Genomic DNA, 10,000 nt, shown 5'->3' on the forward strand with positions numbered 1-10,000 from the left:
ACTAGCTTATCTACGAATGTACATACACGTAGGTATTAGTGTTCTTTTGCATATCGCGCGCGTTAGAAATATGTATCTAATGTTTCATGCACTCACATAGATTATTTCACATTTTACAAGGACGAATCTTCTCTCCCTCTACCCTTCCCCCTCTCTTTTACCTTCCCTTCACCGCCATTCGATTTCAATGTCCGAACGTGTCCGCTATTTTAAATATTAATAATAATAATAATAATTATTATTATTATTAAAAAATCAATCCAATATTAAATAATGAGAATTATATTGCGTAATAGAAGTTGTCGATAGATTATTAGAATAATTCTAAAAAGAATCGATATCTGTTCGTAATTCTAAAAAAAAAAAAAAAAAAAAAGGAGGAAGAAGAAAAAATAATGGAATAATAATTAAAATATCGATTGAATGAATAATTAAAATGAATTCAATTATCATACGTGCATGTAGTCATGAATAATATGTTAGAATAATTAATTAGAATAATTAAGTGAACGAATTGATATTAACGTATTTTGTAGAAAAGGGAATGACGATTGAGATTAGTCGATTGATGAATAATTAATACGAATTAAATTATCGTACGTATTTATGAATATAATTTTTTATTAGGAAAAAAAAAAAAACCCCATCGAATTGATAATAATATTCTCATAAAATAAGATCAACCATTAAAAGACATCATGGATACGTTTTTTTATTAAAATAATTATTATTAAAAATTAATTATTAATTAATTATTATTAAAATAATTATTATTAAATTATAAATACAATTGTCATGGATACGTTTATTGTTAAAATAATTGCGAACGAATTTTATTTGATCAGGATTAAGATTAGGAAGGAATATTTTTTTTATTGTTAAAAAAACAAAAAACAAGAAAAAGAAAAGAGAGAAAAAAAAGAAAGAAAGAGAAAGAGGAAAAAGAAAGGAATAAATATAGAAAGTAATAAATATTTGTGTGTTAACGTCTCGAATATTCGTAAAGGGGGTGGCTGCGGCGGCGAGAGGGGCGAGGAGGAGGGTATCGTCGTCAGGAATGAATTAATTAATTAATTTTTATATCCTTTTTAGAAATATTTCCCTCTATCTCTCATGTGGACATGCATTTAACAGGAACACAGTCTCTTCGTTTCTCTGCTTGCCACGTGTTACACGCTCGATGAGCACGTCTAAAAGATCTTTCAAGTATCTTCATAGAGAGTATGAAGAGAGAGATAGAGGGAGAGATAAGTAGAAGGAGAATGAGATAAAGATAAAGTTTATTACATAACGCATCGCATTTCCCCATTTGAAAACGTTCATTAATAACAATGAATGTAAAGAATTTTCTTCAAACAATATTTATATAACTTCGAACCGATCTTTGCTTCTTCTTCGTCATTTTTTTTTTTTTTCATTTTTTTTCTTTTCTTTTTTTTTTTTTTTTTTTTTTTTTTAATATTTCATGTATTCGCGAAAGAAAAATTTCGTTAAAAAACTTCTGGTAGTAATAATAAACTTACGAGGAAGAATGAAACGAAACGGAATGAAATGAAATGAAATGAAACGAAACGAAATGAAACGAAACGAGAAACGTATGTATCTTTACTAACTTATTCAAAATATACTTCAGTTCTTTTCATTCTTCGAGCACAAAAGAAGCGAAAAAAAAGAGAAATAAAAAAAAAAGTAAAAAAAAAAAATATAAGGAAAAAAAAGAAAAGAAAAAGGAGTGGGGGGGGGGAAATGGTCGGCGATGGAAATTACTCGTGCGGTCTTTACTCGTAAAGTTTGTCGGCTCGTATTTCTTTTTACGCGGTGTTTCTTCAAAAGAGAGAGGAGAACTTCTAAGTCGACGACGCGACGACGACGACGACGACGACGATGATTAAAAAATGAGTAAAAAGAAAGAAATATGATAGCTATACCGTGAAAGGTTTGTTTTAAAATTGTATCGAAAAGTATAATACGCTTTGAAATGCTTTTTTTTTATTTCTCCTCCTCCCCCTCCTCCTTGAATTTTATTAAACGTTTTTTTTTTTTTTTTTTTTTTTTCAATTAATTTTTTTTTCTCTCCCTCTCTCTCTCTCTCTCTCTCTTTTTGGCACCACTTCATATACAAAGTATAATTTGATTTAAAAAGAAAAAAAAAAAAGTAGTGAACCAAAATGGCGGAAACAGTTTTTTTTTTTTAAGTATCATATAATCAACGTTACAAGCATTATAAATAATTCCCACGAAACTTTGATGTTATCTTACTTACTGGAAAAAAAAAGAGAGAGAGAGAGAGAGAGAGAGAAGAAAAGAACGTCGAAAAAAAAAGAAAGGAAGGAAAAAAAAGAAGAAGAAAAGAAACGCCGATTGGCACGAAGAGAGAGAAGCGATTTACGAGTACAGTAAATAAAGTAAGAAAATCGAGATTAGGAATAGCTGAAATAGCAGCATATCCCTCCGTGTTCTTTTAGCTCATAGAAAATGCTTAGCACGAGTATCGGAGGATGTGAAAGAACGATCACACTAATGACCCTCTCGTATAGGTGCTCTACGTAGATTTACGCGTACACATTTATGCTCGTAGCGCCGTGATGGCACGTTGAGTTAAACGTTAAGTTTGACGACGTAGACGACGTAAACGACGAGGAAGAAGAGGACGAAGACGGCAAAGTCCTTTTCTTTCTCTTCCTATTCTCGCCGACGGTCTTACAGGTGCCTCTCCGACACCCTAAGAGAATAAATTATGATCGAGCGCCGCTGACAAGATTATCGAACCTAACCTCAAAGCCTTTTCCTTTTTCTCTTCCTGAATTATTTTCCTTCTCTCGGTTCCCCGTACTCACCCGCCTTCGACATTCACTTCGTGACTTTATCTTATTTAGTAAAAATTTCAACTACGTTAAAGATAATTCTCAATAATAATATTAATAATAATAATAATAATTATAATTATTATTATTATTAGATGATGTGATAATATAATGTAACAATTGTAATAGTAAATATAATAATAATAATAATAATAATAATAATAATAATATTGATTTCATTACTTAACAAAGAAAAGGAAAAAAAAAATGATTGCGAATAATTTCTATACCGACGAATATTTCTAATTAAAAAAGATCGATCGATGATAAAATAATCAATCTCTAAGCAATAACAACGAAACGAATTGTTCTACGAAATAACGGATATCTAAGCCACGATCGATAATGTTCCCCTAACGGTTACTTACTCGTGCTTCTAAAGTGAAATGAGAAACTACTTGCCAGTTGTATGTCTTGTATCGAGTGATATGGCGCCATCATTGTCGCCATTTTAATTATTTAGAAGAGACCACTTTTAAAGGGTATGCGAGTGATTTCAAATATTTACGAACGAAATTAATAAGAGAATATAAATACATTATATATACTTAAGTTAGACGATGAATTTTTTAAAGATCGAAATTGAAAACCTATATATATATATAGGTTATATATATATATATATATATATATAACAATAAGTATGTAGTAAATAAGATCAAATAAGATATATGTACGTCGAATGGTCGTGGTGTATTTCACGCCATGGAAGAGAAAACGCTTGCAAGTTCCTTTTACTAATACAAAGATATTTGATATATATATATATATACACATGTATATATATACATATATATTTATATACGGATATGGTATAGATGTAGGATTCTATTCGTCCATATTCTTTCTTTTTCTATCTCTCTTTCTCTGATTCTTTCTCTGCGAGGCATAATTCGTGTGTACTGTGAAAGCGACATTACGCTGTTATCCTTCCTTCCCTTATCTCAAAATTATCTTGAACACGCTCTCGACGATTCCTTCATTTTTCCTCTTCTCTTCCTTTTTATTCTTTTTTTTTTTTCTTTTTTTTTTCTTTTTTTTCTTTTTTTTTTCTTTTTTTTTCTTTTTTTTTGATCATATATATATATATATGCATACATATACGTATGTATGTATGCGTATATCTGTTGATCGGGAGATTTACATGCTTTCATGTAGTACTAAAATAATTTAGTCGATACGATCGTTCATTCGTTGGAATGAATAAGAAGAATAAGTGTACGAATAGTCAGGAAATTTAAATAAATAATAATAATAACAAAAAAAAAGATTACAAAAAATATCTGGGACTAGTAATATCGTCGTAAAGTTTCTTACAAAAATCGATAATAACGAGAAATTTTCAAATCTACGATTGTTCGTTAGAGAAATTAAATGGAAAATTAATGAATAGATAAAGAGAGAAAGAAAGAGAGATAAAGTAGTGATAGAGAGAGGTGAGAGAAACGTTGCGGGAAATTCAAATGCAAAGATCGGGAGATCTATGCTGTTAGCATAGCCAATTAATTTGTTCTTGGATTCGTTCGTTCGAATCGAAAAAGAAAGAAGAAAAAAAAAAAAAAAAAAAAAAAAGAATTCCTGTCGGTGATTCCTGTTCGACGGAACAAAGAAAAAGAAAAAAAGAAAAAAAAAAAAAATTAAAACGAAAGGAATAATAATAAGATGATAAAGGAAAGGAGGGGGTGGCGGGACGCGTAAATTAATCAATCAATCAATGAATGAATGAATTAATTGAATAAAAAAAAATATTGAATAATATTGCTCGGACATTTTAATTTTGTGGTAGACGCACGTAAAGAAAGAGAAAAAAAGGAAGAAGAAGGACATGCAAAAAAAAAAAAAGGAAAAAGAAAAAGTGATTATGATTAATACAGAGCCGAGACGTAAACTCGCGAAGGAAGGCAACGACTTCGAAGACAAGTGCTGAACTTAAGGATGCTGGGTGCTGAGCAAAAAACGTTGCCTCTGCCGGATGCAGCTTAGAGAAGAAGAGAGAGAAAGAGATAAAGAGAGGGGGAATATTCTGAAGGGGAGACGAAGATCGTCTCGCTTCCGTTCGTCTGAGCTTCTCTTCTCTCTCTTTCTCTTCTCTCTCTCTCTTCTCTCTCTCTCTCTCTCTCTCTCTCCCTCTCTCTCTCTCTCTCTCTCTCTCTCTCTCTTTCTCTTTTACGTATGCATGTCACGTGAAGCGCATTCCCCGCACTTGTACCCCGCAATACCATGGGGTGAGTGTTAACCGAAAAATCGAGCAATTCGTGCCCACCGTCTGAATTTTTATACAGTATCCGACTATCATGGTAGACGGACATCTTGATATACGAATTAAAATTCTCAACCGTGAAAACTCATATTACAGTAATACCGTAATTATTTATTTTCTTTTTCTTTTATTTTTATCAATTATAATATATTTTCAATTAACAATATTTTTTAATTCTCATCAGTGTAAAAATATTCTATACACGTTTGTCCGTTACCGACACTTCAAAAGACAGATTTTTCTGAACGTTATGGTTTAATTGTTTGTAGAAGAAAAAAAAATGTTTATAAATAATTCAGAAACACAAATATATCTATATATTTAACAAAACATTATTGTTAGTTCAAACGACGACGACGTTGAATTATCTCATAAATTTCGTATTCTCTCTCACTCTCTCTCTCTTTCTCTCTCTCTTACTATATCTATCGCGATTCAATATGGCGATAGAGAGCGGCCATATATAAACAATATGGCGGATTGTTACAATTCACATGAAATGTTCATAGATATTTTTACAAGACTTACAAACGAAAACGAACGAATAAAATATCAAAGAATATATCTAGAAAAAGGAGATATTCTTATGAGAGAGAAATTTTGTTAGATATTCGAGATAGAATAAAAAGGAGAGAGAGAGAGAGAGAGAGAGAGTCAGAGATAAAGTTTTCGCTGTCCCTTCAGTACCACCTTAAAAAAAAAAAAGTAAGAATAAAAAGTAGTGTTACGCTTTGAACATTTTAAGACATTTGATGGGACAATACGATTTCAAAAGGTTCCTGGCAAATCACTGTGAACGAAGAGACGTTCTACCAACGAAGTTGCATTACTTGTAACAAATCGAATGTGCCTCCACATCTTTTGTTGTCACCTATAGAATTGTGTAGCCCTCTTTCTCTCTCTCTCTCTTTTTCTCTCTCTCTCTTCCTTTTTTACGAACAGACAGGCAGAGACAGTATGGTCCTTTTTTTACACCGTTACATCGCCAACTCGTTCTCTGTTCCTTTGGTATTCTCTTTTCCTCGTGTCGGCTCGTTTCGATCGAATTCTTTGAAGAAATAAGCCTTCTTCAACTTCCTGGAGAAAAGAAACTAAACGGAATCGTAACGGATCGAGCCACCTTGATGATATTACCTTTGAACGGAAACGTCGAGATATAGATAGATAAAGTTAACGAACAGAAACATCATTGCTTTTTCCTCCCCGCTCAACACCCCACCATCACCGTCCTATATCCGTTGTACGATTCTATTTCGTCTTTTAATACGTTTTAAAAGAATGGCGGAGAAATAATTCCAAAAAAAAAAAAAGAAAAAAAAAAGAAAAGAAAAATATAGATCTATGATCTTTTTAGTTTCTCCAATGATATAATGATACAAAATGATGATCTGAAATTTTAACAAAAGATAGGAGATTATTGGGAAAGAGAAAATTTATTGTCGTTTGAGAGCAAGGAAAGAAAAAAAAAATAAATAAAAATATAGCAATGAACAACTACAACTTTGTGTGAAAGAAGATACGATCCTTTTCTTTCTCTTTTCTATTTTTTTTTTTTTTTTTTTTTTTTCTTTTTTTTTTTCCATTCTCCAACATTCCAGAAAAACATAAAAAAAAAGAAAAAGAAAAATGGAGAAACCTGGTCAGCTGCATTTTGATCGTCGGATTTCAGTCTCAAATATGTCTCTCTCTCTCTCCCCCCCTCCCCCTTTCTTTGCGTGGGTTTTTTAGTAAAGCGTAGGCGTATTATAGCTCGCGGGGCCCCAGCTGCATTTGTAAATCTCAGTTCACCAGTTGGTGGAGGTGAAATATACAATTACTTTACGTGGATAGAAGTAGGGTATATATATATATATATATATAGGGGTATATACATAGAACTATATACATATGTAATGTGCATAACTGATGTCAGAGAGACATGTGAAAGCATCGAACGAGACAGCATGGAACGTATATACCTACGTACGTATATATACATACATATATATATACACACACACACACACATAAACACATATATATATATATATAATATGATGTGAAAGAGTAAGAAAGAAATATAGAAAGAGTACTCCTTTTTCTCTGTCCTTCTCTCTTTCTCCGTACTTTGGAACAGGTTGCTTTTGTCGTATTGCCTTGTTCTTGTTTATTGTATTGTATTGTGTTGTGTTGTGTTGTCTTATGTTATGTCGTGTCGTGTTGTGTTGTGTCGTGTCGTGTAGTCTCGTATCGTGTCGTTGTATGGACGAAAACGTGTTGTCTGGTTTGTGTGCTCGGAACTCTGATCTTCGTTCGACTTGCGAAGACGCCATTGAACTTGATTTTCCCAAGTTGCGTTAGACGTGAGGAAACTTTATAAGGAGACGATCAGGATAGTGCATAGAACGTTTACCTATACGTTCTTACGTATTTATTTCCATTTAATGGACGCGTTATACAAACACGAATAAAAAGTTCGGTCTGATTGATTTTCTTTCGAAAGAAAAAAAAAAAAAATGATTAATAAAAAAAACAAAGAAAGAAACGAAAAGGAAAGGGATTTATTTTAAGTTCATTTCATTTTTTATTCTTTTTTTTCTTATTTTATTTTTTTTTCAATTTTTTTCTCTTTTTCTTTTTCTTTTTTTTTTTTTTTCTTAATTTAATTTTAATTAAAATAAGTAAAACTTACGAAATAGTTTAGCTAATGGATCAACTTGTATAACATAGTTTGACTCTTACGTTTATAAATATATATTTGTGTGTGTGTGTATGTGTGAGTGTTTATGTGTATATAAGATTGAAAAAGAAAAAGAAACACGCGCGCGCGCGCGCACACACATACACGTAAAAATAACGATAAAATGCCGAGTTCTTTAGCGCGTTCACGAACATGTTATACATATAATAATCTTGTGAAAATCACGTTTTCGTTCGAAGTTAACAACTTTGTTTTATAAGAAATGCGCACAACTTCGCAAAGTATTCAGTTTCTTTTTTTTTTCTCCTCGTTTCTTTCATTCTTTCGTATATCTATTCAATGAACTACATAGCAATCTGATAAGATTATATATATATATATATATTTATCGACGTGCTATGTTCTTTTACTCTTACGCGAAAAGTAAATTTATTCTTTGTTAACTGACTTTATTATCTGGAACACTAAGAGAGACAACGAGATAAAATATATTTGATATATTATTTATTTATTAATCTTTTTATATATCTATTTTATATATTTTATATTTTATATTTTAAAATTTTTTTTTTTTTTTAATCAGAATCTTTTGACCCACCTTGTATAATACACCTTCGAAGTTCTCTTCTGTGACGCAATCAATCCAAAAGAAGGTTGTATGACGAACAAGAGTCGTTATCGTAATTGCTTTGGGTAAATGTATATAGCCCCACACTGTATAAAACTCTTAACGTTGTAATACGAACTTTTCTGACGCAGTCAACCCAGAAGAAGGAAGAATGACGAACCATGACTCGTTATCGTAATCGCATTGAGAAAAAAAGAAAGAAGAAGAAAAAAAAAAAAAACAGAAAAAAAAAATTTGTTATATACACTAACTGACGCGATATTTCTGCGGATACCTATCGTATTATTTTTCTTCTTTTGTCTTTATTTTTTGTTTTAGTTCCTTTTTTTTTTTCTTTCTTTCTTTTCTACTCGTTTTTTGTTTTTTGTTTTTTTTTTTTTTTTCTTTCTTTTTTTTACCGAACAATTACAACGCTCTATGATAATAAATAAACGGATACAATTATTATTAATGATAAGTCAGATCGCGTGATATATTTTGCGTCAAATGTTTACGAATTCGTTGGCGTATATACTGAGTGTTATTATTTATTTATTTATTTATTTATTTATTTATTTATTTATTTATTCTTCTTTTCTTCATAAATAACAAAATTGAGTCAACTAGAGCGAAGATAAGCAAGTACATCCTTTTCCTTTAGGCCGTAGTCATATGAAGCGACGAAACTTTAGTGATAATCCTTCTCGTCCTACCCCACCAATCCCCCAATCCTCATTTCCCACCACCATTATTACTACCACCATCACCACCATCATCATCAACATCATCAACACTATCATGGAGGATGTTTATTGGCTTTGTTCTTCGTCACGTTGGTACTCTTATCTCGTGTGAACTTTTTGAGATCTTTTGAGTCCACACCCACGCTTTTATTTACATGTGTGAATTAAATCTCTTTTATAAAATCATATATTACAGATAATGATAACAGATATATTATGTACTTCCGATCTTTCCAAATCGACGAACGAATTTTCGAGACAACTGAAGCATAACAATGGCGATACGAAATAATGATGACAAAATGATATTAATTTATATCGTCGACATATCACGTAATTTTTAATATCACGCGACAATGATATTATTACACATATTTTACGCTGAAATAATTCATCGATTTTTTTCGACGTATTACATGATATTGAAATTAAAGATGTCAGCTAATTTTTAATAATAATAATAATAATAATAATGATAATAATAATTAATTAATTAATGGCGTTACGAAACTTATCGTAACCTATAACAACAAATGAAAAATTTATCAATATCTGTTTTTAAATAATTTCGAGGTCGACGGAAAAAGAAAAAGTATCAACTGACTTTTTATTTTTATTTATTTATTTATTTCTTTTTTTGAAACAATGCCAATCTTTCGTAATCGTCGTATGTTTGTAATTGATCCATAATTCAATCGGACGTATCTTCAATATGGCGGAAAAATTCGTAAAGATGGCGGATCGAAAGATGGCGGAAATGAACTAACTTGACGACTTTAACCTCAAATCGATTTTTTTTTTCTTTTTTCTTTTTTCTTTTTCTTTTTTTTTTTTTCTAATTTTTAT

At 31.0% G+C, this 10,000-nt stretch overlaps 1 protein-coding gene across 2 annotated transcripts in view; it reads left to right on the forward strand.

Moving 5' to 3' along the window:
• The window catches only part of LOC124955269, a 70,687-nt gene that overhangs the window by 3,091 nt on the left and 57,596 nt on the right, over positions 1-10,000 (forward strand). The window lies entirely within an intron of this gene.

Source organism: Vespa velutina, chromosome 17 (genome assembly GCF_912470025.1).
Source record: "Vespa velutina chromosome 17, iVesVel2.1, whole genome shotgun sequence".
Taxonomy (NCBI): Eukaryota; Metazoa; Arthropoda; class Insecta; order Hymenoptera; family Vespidae; genus Vespa; species Vespa velutina.